We start from the raw sequence: 16,833 nt of genomic DNA on the forward strand, positions 1-16,833 counted from the left end.
TTTTAAAAGATCACATCTTCCTTGATTGTTTTGAAGAACCCAACATCTGTCGCAAAAGAAAGAAAGAAAATTCAGAGTAATGGTAGGGTGGGAAGTAAATAGTAAATATCTAAGAGTGATAGCCTAAGAAAACTTCCTCTATGGTAAATGCTAGCTTTCACTGAAAGGAATAAAACTTTCACATCAGACTGCTCTAGAGATGAATTGAAATTGTGCAGAAATTTTACTGAGTTGCTTAGTAGTCACTTTGTTTTCTGGATTAATGTCACAATTATATACGTACTTACTATAATGTTTTTTATTTCTCTGAAAATAAAGGGGCATCATACATAGAGATTTGCAGTATGTTTTAAAAACAAATGATGATGTTGGGTCAACAGATATCTAAGATTTATTTGTGGTTGTTTTTTGCATATATGTACTATTTTGTTAGTAACCTCAATTATTTTGCTGGAAATTTATTAGTATTCTCAGGATTATAATATATTTTTACTTTGAAATTGGTTATTTGTATCTATCAGGATGGAGCTTGTCTGAATGAATTAATTCAATATCTGTTTATTGAGAACCTACTACATGCCAAACACTGCTGTACTTGCTGTAGATACAGCAGTGAACAAAACAAGAAAATATCCTTCTACCAATATGGAACATATTACAGGAGTGGTCCCCAAACATTTTGGCACCAGGGACCAGTTTCATGGGAGACAATTTTTCCATGGACCGAGGAAGAAGGCAGGAGATGGTTTTGGGATGATTCAAGCACATTATATTTTTGTCCAGTCAAACCTCTCTGCTAATGATAATCTGTATTTGCAGCCACTCCCCAGTAGTAACATTGCTGCCTCAGCTCCACCTCAGATCATCAGGCATTAGATTCTCATAAGGAGCATCCAACATAGATCCTTGCATGTACAATTTACAGTAGAGTTCATGTTTCTGTGATAATCTAATGCCACTCCTGATCTGAAAGGAGCTTATATGGTGATGTGAGTGATGGGGAACATCTATAAATTAGTATGAAGCTTCACTTACTTACCTACCACTCAGCTCCTGCTGTGCAGCCCAGTTCCTAACAGTTCACAGACCAGTACTGGTCCACAGCCCAGGGGTTGGGGACCACAGTATTAAAGGACAATTAAAATATAACAATTTCATAACATATTTATAGAAATATACCTTGATGATTACTCAAATATATAATTCAAATAAGTTGGGGTTCTTTGAGGATACTTACTATAACAAAATCTAACTTGGAATTATATTATTTGTAGTCTATATTTAAATTTTTGGATAAATATAATTTCTAAAGTGTCATAATGTCTAATTGGCATAGAGATTTATTAGAAGGAGGCTCGGCCACAGTTCTGAATTAATGATAAAAAATGTGTTACTAGACGGTTGATTTCTTTAATGGGAAGATGAGATGAAGTGATTATAGTTATATTATTGGTATTTTGTTCAATGATTACTTTACAAAAGGCACTGTGCATGAATTATATCATTGAATCTTTTTAATAACCAATTGAAATATATAATATTATTATTCTATGTTTAAGTATGAGCAGAGTGAGATGTACAGATATTAAGTAACTTATCCAAGATCTCAAAAGTATTAAAAGGCAGAGCCAGAGTTTTAACCTGTTATATTATTGAGCCTCTCTGTTTTTTATTTATCTGACCTGATACTCCTGCTAAACTATTCAGTGACATTCTTCGCATAGGTCTCCATCCATCATATTGCCCACTTCCAGAAGGTTCTACTCTCATTTGCTTTCTGCAACATAAGTATTCACAGGAGAGGGACCCAGCTCACAGTTTCCTTATGCAGCTTTAACTACTCCTAAAAACAGACTGTCAGGGAGGTCCCCATTCAGACTTCTCCCTTTAGGCCACACAACAGCTTCTTTCCAGAAACAGGGCAACATTCTCCTACTGAATGCTCAGCGAGTAACACTACTTTCTTCTTACAATAGTTACCAATAATGTGGGGCTATTCCTGAAGAGAATTGTGGAATAACAGCAATAAAAAGTGTCTTAATGCACAATTTTTCTTGAGCAATCATCTGTGACATTATGCTACGTACTTTTAAAAATTATTACATTTATTTTGCATCACTCAATTGTGAGTTGGATACTATTAATCTGTCCTTTTTTTTAATAAACAAAGAAACTGAATTTTATAGGAATTTAGTAATTTACCAAAGGCCACACAAATAGTGATTTATGGAGCCAGAAGATAATGGTAATAACCGGATGTAATGCAAGGGAAGAAAAGAGAAATCTAAACTGTTATATAGATCCAAAAGACAAATTTCAATCATAGTTTGAATGTTTAATTTGAACATATTTAATGTGAAATATTGCCATGAAGACTCTAAAAATGGGAGTGGAAGTAGGATAGCTAGAAACTATATAAAAATTATTCCTAATAAAGTTAGAACAACTATCCAGAAAAAAATATACAGAGAATGCTTCAGTAAGCATATTTTGAAGAGTAATCATGTTTTGTGTTGACAGAGAGATGAAAAACGTAAGTATTACATTCTAGTGAAAATAGTTCTTATTAGAGGTACAATATAACCACTGTGATTTATCAAAAATATTAATATTGGTAGCAATACTGCTGTATTATCCTTTAGATTTTAATAATAAGGTAGATATTTATTATGCCAATACCATGGTTTTTGTTTATGTATCAAGGGGACGCATGCCTCTCAAGGATCACACTTCTGTAACATTGAGTAATAATTATAACTAAATTTTAGTGCACAGCTAATGTGCAGTTGCATGTGTCATCTTATTTAATTGTCACAATTATACCATAATATATAAATAGATAATACTATACAAATATACATACATATATAGTTATATAAATACATATATATATACACACATATATAGTTATACAAATAATATATACATGTATGTTTTTCCCATATTCCAGCTTTGGAAAAGGCACAAAAGTTAACTTGTCCAAGATTATACAGTTAGTAAATGATTGAGCCAGGATTGACAATCCTGTACACTATGCAGCTCTGGTAAAATTTGTTTTCAAAAAGTAGGGCTCTAATAAGGAAGGGGTTAAGTTCCAGAGGGACCTATATCAGCAATGTTCTTTGCACACATATATTAGTCAATTATTGCTTGAGCTCAGACCTTCATCATTTTTTGTGTGGACTATTGCAACAGCCTTTTAAGTGGTCTCTATGTGATATCTCCCATTTCTTCTACCTCTAGTTTATTTTCTACAGTAGAAAATAACACTTTTCTGCTTAGAACTCTTCAATTTTTACCCTAAAACCTACAAATTCAAATTTTTAGTATGATAAATGAAATCCTTCATAATCTGAACACTATTTAGCTTCACACTCTTATCCACCACTGACTCAGGTACCCTCTTCTCCAAGCTTTTTATGATTTCCAGTAATATATCATGCTATCTTGCAACTCCATGATTCAGACTAGAATGTTTTTAGATTCTTTGTCCACTGAAAAAGCTCTTACTGTTTCTCAAGACTCAAGCATTAATTTTTCTTAGAAGGCTACCATAAACTTTACCCCCATCCTCAAGCAAAGTAGTTATCATTCATTCTCATAAGGCATTCTGTAGTGACTCATACTCTTTTCACAGTATTCTGTTTGATTGCATTCATGTTTTACTTTTTACTATGAATAGCTGAAGATTGTGGGCCAAATATTATTAATCTTTATACATTGAAGAAGTTTCAGAGTGCATGATATATAATAGGCTCTGGAGAAATACTGTTAAAGTAATGAATTAAAGAAAGAAAAATGGTAGATAGATGGAGGAGTACTTGTGGAGAGATTAATATGTTGAGATTATTCACTCATAGTTAAAATACTTTTTCGTAAATAAAGCAAACTCTTGGGCCGGGCGCTGTGGCTCACGCCTGTAATCCTAGCTCTTGGGAGGCCGAGGCGGGCGGATTGCTCAAGGTCAGGAGTTCAAAACCAGCCTGAGCAAGAGCGAGACCCCGTCTCTACTATAAATAGAAATTAATTGGCCAACTGATATATATATATAAAAAAAAAAATTAGCCGGGCATGGTGGCGCATGCCTGTAGTCCCAGCTACCCGGGAGGCTGAGGCAGAAGGATCACTCGAGCCCAGGAGTTTGAGGTTGCTGTGAGCTAGGCTGACGCCACGGCACTCACTCTAGCCTGGGCAACAAAAGCGAGACTCTGTCTCAAAAAAAAAAAAAAAAAAAAAAAAAAAAAAAAAAAATAAAGCAAACTCTTTAGATGAATTATTATACTTTTGAAATAGTTGAACCCAAAATAATGGGGTTCCTAACTTTTCTTTTTCTTAGCTTACTGTGATATATACCTTCAATTTTGTTGTTTACAAATATCTGATATTTGGTAAGGAGTAAATAATTGCTAATGGACTCTAACCTTTTATTTTGGTTTTGAATGGAGATAAAGTTGATGTTTAAAATATGTGGTGCTGCCTTTACTTTACTGATATATTTACTATCTCCATAAGAAATATTATAAAAGTATATAAATTATGGTATAAATCTTCACAGTGGCCACATTGTCGTTTTGCCTCAGCTTCTTGCTTCATATTGTGGTAGGTCCAAATGATCACACTATAATCTGCAACCTATCATGACCTTTTGGCTTAATGAGAAATTAAATGTTAAGCATACTTCCAAGACTTATTGCTAAAGAAGATGTAAATTTATGCAGAGCATTTCTTGAAACTAGTTCTTAGTTTTACATGGAAAAAAATAAATGTGTAGTGGATAAAATTACCTACATTTCCATTTTTATTTAAGACAACTAATAATTTAAAATATAAAATATTATCTTCAGTTTTGATCTAGCGTCAAATGTGGCCTACTATAGACACTGTGCAGTTGAAGGATATGAAACTAATAAAAAATGCACTTCCTACAAAATTTTCAATGTTTTTTCATAGTATTAGTAGCTATTTATTTCTAGGGACTGAAAAATACACTGTGTTTTCATACTAAAATGATTTTACTGAGCTAATGTTTTGTTTTCTTTTACCTTTTTTTCCTTCCCAATTGAAATACAAAGTCATTACAGTTTCTCATTGAGGGTAATTCGCTTTACATAAAAACACTGTCAAAAATATCAACACAGTTATGTGAATAATAATGTTATCTGATAGTTAATTGAAAGTAGAATCCCACAGTTAAATGCAAAAGTTTAAACCTGGCTCATCTATACATGTATCTACCCACTAGAAGCAGAAAATGTTAAAATAAGGAAGGATGTTTCAGGTGTGCTGAGTATTAAGAAGAAGAATGGTTTTCAAGATAATTAATATGCATGCTTTAATGCAAGTAATTGACTTCAAGTGATAGATAAAGCACATTTCATAAAGAATTTTTTTAGTGCATTGATTTCAACAAAAGTTTTTTTAGTAAAGCATACATTCAAAAAAGTATAAATATCTCAAGTTCTATGTAACGTCATGTAAAACCATGTATTCATTACACAGTTAAAGAACAATATTGTCAGTATCCTGGAAGCTCCATTCATGTTCCTTCCTAAATATTTTCCCCATTTTATATCTCAAAGGTAACCATTTTACTGATGCTCAATAAAATAGGATTTTGCTGGGTTTGAAATTTATATAAATATGCTCTTTTATGTCTAGCATCTTTCACTCATCATAATAATTTTGAGATCATTTGTGTTGCTGTCATGTATGACAATAGTACATATAATTTCAATATTTCCTTACATTTCATTTAATTGTTGTACCAATATTTCTTATACTCAGATTTTTGTTGTTGTTATTCCAGGCATTTAAGAAAATCTTTGTTGAACCACTTGATCACCACTATGCCAATGGGAAAGAGACTCCAGTGGCTACACAAAAGCAAATAATATAGACTTTACAAACCTAGTTCAGACAAGTCAATAAACAAACAACAACTGCAATAAGCAGTGACAACTAAACCTGAGAAGAGAGGAGAGTCTAATTCCTAAGGTTGCCATATTATAATACACAAAGTGTCCAGTTTCATCAGAAAAATATTAGGCAGGCAAATAAATAAAAAAATAAATAAATAAATAAATAAATAAATAATTATAAATTGTGACTGAGAAAGCCCAGACATTAGATTTTCTAAACAAATATTTAAAATCAACTATTTAGAACATGTTCAATGAACTAAATGAAATGATGTATGAAGAAATAAAGTACAAGAATATGTCTCACCAAATTTAAAACATTAGTAAAAATACAGATATAATAATAAAAGTGAACCAATAAAGAGTTGAAAAGTACAATAATTGAGATGAAGAAATTACTAGAGTAGTTCAATAGCAGATTTGAGCATGCCAAATAAAGGATGGATGATCTTGACAGTATGCAATTGAAATTATGCAGCCTGAGTAACAAAAAGAAAAAAAATAATAAAAAGTACAGAGAAATAACAAGTTTACCAACATATGCATGATGGAAGTTCCAGAGGGAACAGAGATCTACAGAGAAATGAAGATCATTTAAAGAGATAGTGCTCAAAGATTTCCTAAATTAGATGACAGACATTAAGTCACACATCAACAAACTCGATAAACCCTAAGCAGAATAAAGTCAAAGATATACACATTGACAAACATAATTAAACTGTCAAAATACAAAGAAAGAATTTTGAAAGTAACAAGAGACAGAAAAAAAAATTATCATCTACACAAGAATCTCAATAATATTAAGAGGCAATTTCTCATTAGAAATCATTGAGGCCCGAAGACAGTGGGATGTCATGTTCAAAGTGTTCCAGAAAAAACTGTCACTCAAGAATTTTATATTTAATAAAGACATCCTTCAAAAATGAAGAATTTAAGTCATTTCTAGATAAACAAAATCTGAAAGTGTTATAAACTAAATGTTTGTGTTCTTCCAAAATTTGTGTTAAAGTCCTAATTCTCAGTGTGACTATACTGGAAGGTAGAGTCCCATAGGAAGTATAAGTATTAAGGATAAATGAGCTGGGCGTGGTGGCTCACACCTGTAATCCTAGCACTCTGGGAGGCTGAGGCGGGTGGATCGCTCAAGGTCAGGAGTTGGAAACCAGCCTGAGCAAGAGCAAGAATCTGTCTCTACTGAAAATAAAAAGAAATTTAATTTACCAACTAAAAACATATATACAAAAACTTAGCCAAGCATGGTGGCATGTGCCTGTAGTCCCAGCTACTTGGGAGGCTGAGGCAATAGGATCTCTTGAGCCCAGGAGATTGAGGTTGCTGTGAGCTAAGCTGACGCCACAGCACTCAATCTAGCCTGGGTAACAAAGTGAGACTCTGTCTTAAAAATAAATATATAAAAAGATAAATGGCATCATAAGTACAGGGCCCTGATCTGATAAAACAAGGGTTCTTATTTAAAAAGACGCCATAAAGCTAACACTCTCTTTCACTCCCACTCTCTTTCTTCCTGTCTCTATAAGTGCACAGAAGAAAGGCCATGTTATGATAAAGTGGTCATCTTCAAGCCAAGATGAGAGGACTTAACAAAAACCAATTCCTTCCCAAACCTTGATCTTGGACTTTTCAGCCACCAGACTGTAAGAAAATGAATTTCTATTGTTTGATCTATGGTATTTTGCTATAATAGCCCAAGTAAATTAATACAGAGAATTTGGCACTAGTAAACCCGTTCTACAGGAAATGATAATGGCATTGCTTTAAACTGAAAGGAAATTGGAAAGTAACTTAAATCCACAGAAAGTAATAAAGAACCCTGGCAAATGTTATTACATAAGTAAATATCAAAGTCAATATTAATATACTAATAGTTTGTAAATTCTTTTTTTCTATAAGGTTTAGAAGACAATTATATAAAACGATAATTATATATCTATATTGATAGTCACAAAATGTATACAGATGTATAAAAGCAGATATTAGCAGAAAGGATAATAAAATATGATCCTACTTTAAGCTGTCTGTAAGAGAATCACTTTAGGACCAAAAACATGAATTCATCGAATGGGAAAGGATGAAAAAATATATTCCATGCAAACAGTAACCAAGGAAAGCCAACGTAGCTATGCTAATATCAGATAAAATAAACTTTAATACAAAATTTCTTAGACAATAAAGATATCATATAATGATGATAGGGAGTATTTATCAAGAAGATATTTCAATTATAAATATATGCACACTGAACAACAGAGACCCAAAATATATGAAGCATAACCGATAGAATTGAAGGGAAAAATAGAATTTTCTAAAACAATAGCAGAATGCTTCAGAAACCACTTTTAATAATGGATAAAGCACATATATAAAAGATACACAGGGAAACGAAAGACTTGAAAAAATATTAATGTAAACATACTAGACCCAAAAGATATATAGAGAACAATATACCTCAAAGTGTGGAATAGACATTATTTTCAAATGCAGAAAGTATTTCATCTGGATAGAGAGAGGGAGCAAAGATGGCAGACTAGAAGCAACTTGGACACGCCATTCTCATGAAAAGGATCAAAAATTCTGAGTGGATATTCACTTTCAGATTGATGATGTAGGAAAGAGTATTGGGAATTAAAACAGAAGTGATTGGAGGCATTGAAAGTGAAGGATAGGGTAGTGGGGTGATCCACTTGATAGAATCAGACGTAGCTGGGAAAAACACTCACGTGGGGATGGGACAGAGAAGAGAAACCTGGGATTCCACATTTACCCCAGGGGCATTGCATTTGGAGCAGTAAGAGGGGTCTTCCATTGCAGCAGGCCTCTGATCTGAAACAGGTAACAGACTGAAGACTGTACAGTGGCATTGCCCCAGAGAGAAGGCACAGTGGGATCCCACAGATTCTTGAGTCCCATATGCTGGAGCTAGCACCATATTGAGATCCCAGCCCCAGAGTTCTGTGTCTACTTTAGGGTCAGATACATTGCTGCCACCTCCCCATTGCCCCTTCTGGGCCTGGAAGGGAGTAAGGAGGCCAGGAACTCATGCACATCCCGTAAGTGAGTGATGCATGTCCCCACTGCCATTACAAGATTCAGGTGGAACATTTACCTGTGTTTCTTAGATCCTGCCACTGCCACTTGTATAGTGGTGTCACTGGTGAACCTGGGCTTGACAAATACCCATGCAACTGCTGTTGGACTTGGGTGGTCCCAGGCCACCACCCACAGACCAACTGCCATGCATTTGCTTCAGCACATCCACTCATGACAACCACAAGATAAATAAGAGATGCAGAAGAGTAACAGTGTTAAAGGCTCACAGTGCACTCAAACCCCTCTCCTGCCTGTTCAATGTTTCAGAGTAAAACTCAAGCACATCATCCAAGGACCTCTCCCTCTCTTCACTGAACAACAAAGTTCTCAGCAGGGGAGAACAGGTATATTGCAAAGTATCTCTTTGAGATGAGAGAAGAGGTTCTAGATGAAAATGAATCATCATAAGAACTCAGACAACATAAAAAAGGCTGTTTCCATGCCCCCAATGGATCATACATAGTAGCTCTCCAGCAATGAAATCCAACCAAAAGGAAATTGTTGAAATGTCAAATATGGAAATCAGAGTATGGATTGCAAGTAATATCAATGGAATTGATGAGAAAGTTGAAAACCAATACAAATAAACAAACAAACAAAAACAACAAATCAAGACATGAATGAAAAATTCACTACAGAGGTAAATAATATATGAAAAAAGACAACAGAACTTCTGGAAATAAAAGAGTCATTTAGAGAATGTCAAAATGCAGTGAAAAGTTTTAACAACATACTAGACCAAGCAGGATAAAGAATTTCAGAGCTTGAAGACAAGCCTATCAAATTGACCCAGTCAGTCAAAAGTGAAGAAAAATTAATCAATAGGTATGAACAATATCTCTGAGAAATATGGGATTATTAAAAATGTACAAATATGAGAATCATAGGTACACTTGAGGGTGCAAAAAGCATGCAAAGCCTATTTAAGGGAATATTAGAGGAAAACTTCATTGGTATCATGAAAGATTTAGACATCCAGGTATAAAAAGGTGAGCAAACACCTAGAAGATTCAAGGCAAATAGGACATCACCAAGACACAATGTCATTAGTGAAGCCAAAGTAAAACTGAAGGAAAAAATCTTCCAAGCTGCAAGATGAAAGCATCAAGTAAATCACAAAGGATATTCATCAGACTAACTGCACACTTCTCAGCAGAAATGTTACAAAACAAAAGAAATTATGGTCCCGATTTTAGTCTTCTTAAGCAGAATATCTGTCAGCCAAGAATTTTGTATCCTGCAAAACTAAGTTTCATAAACGAAGGAGAAAGAAAGTCTTCCCAGACAAGAAAACTCTAAGGGAATTTGTCAAGACTAGACCTGCCCTACAAGAAATGCTCAAATGTTCTCTATACATGGAACACAGCAATCGATTCCAACCAGTATAAAATCACCCAAAAGATAAAACTCACAGCTCTTAAACAACAGTAAAACAAGGAAGAAAACAAAGCAACTAAGTAACAATCAACATGATGACCAGAACAATATCTAGCATATCAATAACATTGAATGCAAATGGTCATAATGCCCCACTTAAAAGATATAGATTGCCTGAATGGATGAAAAAACACAACTAGAATATATAGTGTCTCCAGGAATCCCATTTAACTCACAAAGATTCTCATAGACTCAAGGTAAAAGTATAGAAAAAATATTCTATGCAAATGGAAACCAAAAGTGAGCAGGAGTAGGTATTCTCATATCAGATAAAATAGACTTTAAACAAACAATGGTAAAAAGCAATGATGATCATTATATAATGATAAAGAAAGAAATAGCAATCTTAAATGTATATATGGACCTAGCAAATGAGCACCTAGAATCATGAAACAAATTCTACTAGATCTAAGGAAAGAAACAGAGACATAATAGCTGGGAATTTCAACACTCCACTGACAGAACTAGACACATCATCAAGGCAAAAAAGTAACAAAGAAACACTGGACTTAAATGAGATTCTAGAATAAATGGGTCTAACAGACATTTACAGAAGATTCTACTCAAAAACTAAAGAATATACATTATTCTAATCAGCATATGGGAATATTTTACCAGACAGACATATGTTAAGCCACCAATCAAGTCTCATCAAATTAAGAAAAATCAAACTCAGACCATGTATCCTCTTAAAGTACAGTGGAATGAAACTAGAAATCAGTTATAAGAGGGAATCTCAAAACTACACAAATAAACCAAAACTAAAAAACCTGTTGCTGAATGACACTTGAGTCAATGATAAAATCAATATGGAAATCAAAAAGATTTTTGACTTTAAAGACACAGCAACACAAGCTTCCAAAATCTGTGGGATACAAGAAAAGTAGTGCTAACAGGGAAGTTCATAGCCTTAAAGGCTTACACCAAAAAGACAAAAAGATTACAAATTAACAATCTAATGTCACACTTGAAGGGACCTCAAAATGAAAAACAAACCAAATGTAAAAGCTAGCAGAAGCAAAGAAATAACAAGATCAAAGCAGGACCAAATGAAATAGAAATAAAAAATACAAATGATCAACAAAGAAAAAAGTTGGAACTTCCAAATGATAAACAAAATTGACAAACCATGAGCTGGATTAGCCAGAAATATTAGAGAAATTACTCAAATAAGCTCAATCAGAAATAAAATGAAGGCGTTACAACAGATACTACAGGAATACAAAGTATCATATATGACCACTATGAAAATCTGTACACATACAAACTAGAAAATCTAGAGAAATGGATAAATTTTTGGAAATCTGTGCCCTTTCAATCTTGAATCTGGAAGAAATAGAAATACTGAAGGGACCAATGGTGAGTAACAAGTTTGAAACAGTAAAAAAATCTCTCCTCAAAACAATAACAAAAAAGTCCTGAAGCAGATGGATCCACAGCAGAATTTTATTAGACCTAAAGAAGAACTGGCACTCATTCTCCTGAAATTGTTCCATAAAATCGAGAAGGATATAATCCTCCCTAATGCATAATACAAAGCCAGTATCACTCTGATACCAAATCCAGGAAAGAACCAAAAAAAGAAAAAAGAAAACTTCAGATCTATATCCCTTATGAACATAGATGCAAAAGCCCTCAACAAAATGCTGCCAAACCAAATTCGACAGCATATCCAAAAGATAATTCATCATGATCAAGGGGGCTTCATCCCAGGTATGCAAGGATGGTTCAGCATATGCAAATTAATAAATTTGGGATTCACCACATAAACAGAACTTAAGAAGGCGAAAGATCTCTATAAGGAGAACTAGAGAACTGTGATGAAAGAAAGCATAGATAACACAACCAAATGGAAAAACTTCCCATGCTTGTGGACTAGAATAATCAACACCGTTAAAATGTTCACACAGCCCTAAATGATTTACACATTCAACACAATCCCCATCAAATACCATTGTCATTTTTTACATATCTAGAAAAAACAATCCTAAATTTCATATGGAACTGAAAAAGAGCTGAAATATCCAAAGCAGTTCTATGCAAAAAGAGCAAATCTGGAGGCATCATATCACTTTACATCAAGTTATACTGCAAGGCAATAGTAACCAAAACAGCATGGTACAGTGATAACAGTGGACACATAGACCAATTGAATGGAATAGAGAATTGAGAAATAAACTATATAGTGACAAGCATATGGTTTTCATCAAAGCAGACAAAAACATACACTGGAGAAATCATACTCTATTCAATAAATTGTGCTGAGGAAATAGGATAGCAACAATCAAAGAATGAAACTGTATCCCTATCTTTCACCATATACAGAAATTAACTCAATATTAATTAAAGGCTTAAATCTGAGACCTGAAACCATAATAATTTTAGAAGAAAACATAGGATAAACTCTTCTAGGGATTGGCATAAGCAAATAACATATGAGTAATACCCCAAAAGAAAATACAGCAACAACAAAAATAAATAAATGGGACTTAATTAAGCTGAAAAGTCTTCACAGCAAAGGAAACAATGAACAGAGTGAAGAGATACTCTGTTGAATGAGAGAAAATATTTGCAATCAATTAATTTGACAAGGGACTCATATCCAGCATATATAAGGAGTCAAACATCTCAATAGGGTCCTTTTGGTCAGATCTTCAGACCAGACAACTTTTCAGTCAGTGTGGGGCAGGCAACAACTGGCCAAGGACCACTATACAGAAGGGGCTGAGCTGGTTGATTGGGTCCTGGATGTGGTACAGAAGGAGGTTAAGAGCTGTGACTGCCTGCAGGATCTCCAGTTGACCTACTCGCTGGGTGGGGGCACAGGCTCTGAAATGGGCACCCTCCTTATCAGAAAGGTATGAGAAGAATATCCTGATGGCATAGTGAATACTTTCAGTGTGGTCCCCTCACCCAAAGTGTCTGACACCGTGGTTGAGCCCTACAATGCCACCCTCTCCATCCATCAGTTGGTAGAGAGCACTGATGAGACCTACTGCATTGACAATGAGGCCTTTTATGACATCTGCTTCCACACCCTCAATCTGACCACACTGACTTATGGGGACCTGAACCATGTCATCTCAGCTATCATGAGTGGTGTCACCACCTGCCCCCACTTCCCTGGACAGCTCAATGCTGACCTCCACAAACTGGCAGTCAACAAGTGCCCTTCCCACGTCTCCACTTCTTCATGCCTGGCTTTGTCCCTCTGACTAGTTGTGGAAGCCATCAGTATTGGGCTCTCACTGTGCTCAGACTCACTCAGCAGATTTTTCATGCATAGAACATGATGGCTGCCAGTGACACCTGCTATAGCCGGTACCTCACTGTGGCTTCCGTAGACGGATGTCCATGAACGAGGTAGATAGGCAGATGCTCAAAGTGCAGAACAAGAATAGCAGCTACTTTGTGGAGTGGATCTCCAACAATGTCAAGACGGCTATCTGCGACATCCCACCTCATGGCCTCAAGACGACGGTCACCTTCATCGGCAACAGCATGGCCATGCAGGAGCTGTTCCTGTGCATCTCAGAGCAGTTCACTGCCATGTTCCACCGGAAGGCCTTCCTCCACTGGTACAGTATCAGCAGTACCAGGATGCCACCGTGGAAGAGGAGGAGGATTTCGGTGAGGAGGTGGAAGAGGACACCTAAGGCACAGCCCCCATCACCTCAGGCTTCCCGCTCCCTTAGCCTTCTTCCTCAACTACCCCATTCCTCTCCCTCAGAATTTGTGTTTGCTGCCTCTGTTTTTATTTTCCTTAATCTTCTTCTTTTAGGTGGGTCTAGAACAGTGCCTGGCACATAGTAGGTGCTCAGTAAATACTTGTTTGTTGAATGTCTCCTCTCTCTTTCCACTCTAGGAATCCCAGATTTCTACCTTTCTGGGTAACCCTGTATGTTCTTCTGGTGCCCATTCCTCCCATCTGTCCAGTTAATATTTCCCACTGATTTTAAAATAATTCTCTCTAAGAAGCTAGGTCTCATTAAGATGCCATTTAAAATCAACTGGGTGCTGAAAACCAAGATGACCACCATCATCCTAAGCCCAAGTAGTAGCAAAGTGGGGCAGGGCAGGGGCAGGAGAAGTCACTATGAGGAAGGGATGGGATTTTCCATTCTAGAACAGTTTGGGAGAGGAAAATCCAGGCTTTTCAGTTAACATCTAGATATTTGCATATTTTATCTCTCAGCTTTAAGGGAGGTGGTAGCAGTATTATCTCCATTTTCAATCTCTCTCCAAGGTCTTTCCTTTGGAGGGATCTGCCCCACTCTGTGGAGTGGAATGCTCCCCTCCCCACCTCACTCATACATTGGATTCCTTCCTTTCCCTGGGAGAAGGGGATCAGAAGGGCAGAAAGCTTAGCTTTGGTCTCTAAACCACCAGAAATGCCCTCTTCATCCCTACCTTTTCTTACCCACAAAAAAGTAATAACATCCCTAACTTGTGTGGAAAGGTGTATACTGCCACCTAAATGAGTCATTCCCCAGAGAGGGGACAGGACACCCTCTTTTTTGCAAATCTCATCTCTTCGCTATTGTCTTTTTGCTCCCTACCCTTGGTTTTGTCATATCCTACACTTCAGATTTCTATTTTTTGTTGAACTAGCTGCTTTTTTTCATGTTGAAAAGATGACAATGCCCCATGAGCCAAAAACACAAAATAAGAATTGAAAAAAAAACACAATTACATTTACAACAAGATAAAAAAAGAACAATGTACTGAGAAATAAATTTAACCAAGTAGGTATAAGTCTTATATACTGAAAACTATTGAAATAAATTAAAGATGATCTAAAGAAATAGAAGATATCCTGTGTTCACTGATTTAAAAACAGTATTATTTAAATGCAAATACCTCCCAAATGATCTGAAAAATCATTGCAATCCCTGTCAAAATCCCAACTTCCTTTTTAGCAGAAATATGTGAGCTGCTCCTAAATGTTTTTGCTAATTTGTTGTCCTTTGCAAAAACAGTCTTGAAAAAAAGAACTAATGTTGGTGGACTCACACTTCCTGATTTCAAAACTTACTACAAATCTACAGTAATCAAAACACTGTGGTGTTGGTATAAGGGTAACCATATAGATCAATTAAATAGAATTTAGAGTTAATAAACCTACAAACCTGTGGTCAATTGATTTTTCACAATGTTGCCAAAACCATTAAATGGGGAAAGAATCATTTTTCAAAAAAATGGTGCTATAACAACTGGATATTTCCTTGCAAAATAATAATTTTGCATATTACTTCACACAATTTATAAAGAAGTAACACAAAATGAATCAAAAAAGTAAATTTGAGAGATAAAATTATGAAACTCTTAGAATAAAACCTAGGATTCAATCATCATGTTTTTGGATTTAATGTTGGATACATAGCTTGGATACACAGCTATGACAATAAAAGCATGAGTAACAAAAAAAAATAGATAAACTGAACTTCATTAAAGTTAAAAACCTGCGCCTCAAAGGATACTATCAAAAAAGTGAGAAACTTACCCAAAGAATATGAGAAAATATTTAAAATTATATACCTGATAAAGTTCTAACGTTGGAATATATAAAGAATATTTGCAACTTAACACAAAAGACAAACTATCTTATTAATACATGGACAAAAGTCTTAACTAGATATTTCTCCAAATAAGCTAAACAAATGACCAAGAAGAATGTGGAAAGATATCCAGCATCTTTAGTCATTAGGGAAATTCAAATCAAACAAAGTGAGACACCACATCACACCCATTAGGTTGGTCATAATACTTAATAAAAAAACAAAGACAAAAACAAAACCCAGGAAATAGTTACTGTTGGTACAGATGTGGAAAAACTGGAACCCTTGGTTGGTGCTGGTGGAAATGTAGAATTACTGTGGAAAACACTTCAGCCATTCATTAAAATTTAAACATAAACTTTTCATAGGAGTTAGTATAAGTACTTTTTAAGTGCATAGCTGAAATAATTGTAAACATAGGTTTTTATAATAAATTGTGTCCAGATAGTCGTAGAAGCATTTTTAATTACAGGTGAAAAGTGAAAACAACCAAAATGCCCATCAACTATTTTAAAAATGTGGCATATTCATGCAATGGGATATTATGAATTCTCAAAAATGAATGAATGTACTACACCACGGATGAACCTCAAAAACAATAAGCTAAGTGAAGCAAGCTGGAAACACACATACACACAAACCACAACTTGTAGGATTTTATTCTTATGAAGTTTCCAGAATAGGCAAATCCACATAGAAAGAAAGCAGTAGTGGTTTCTAGAGGCCAGGAGGAGGGAGGATGGGGAGTGATCACTAAATGGATACAGGTTTCTTTCTTTTTTTTTTTTTTTTGAAGTTGGCATGATGACATA

At 35.1% G+C, this 16,833-nt stretch overlaps 1 pseudogene; it reads left to right on the top strand.

Moving 5' to 3' along the window:
- Positions 1-13,104: 13,104 nt before the first annotated feature.
- On the top strand, positions 13,105-14,119 carry LOC105857812 (tubulin beta chain pseudogene; annotated as a pseudogene).
- Positions 14,120-16,833: the final 2,714 nt, after the last annotated feature.

Source organism: Microcebus murinus, chromosome X, assembly GCF_040939455.1.
Source record: "Microcebus murinus isolate Inina chromosome X, M.murinus_Inina_mat1.0, whole genome shotgun sequence".
NCBI lineage: Eukaryota > Metazoa > Chordata > Mammalia > Primates > Cheirogaleidae > Microcebus > Microcebus murinus.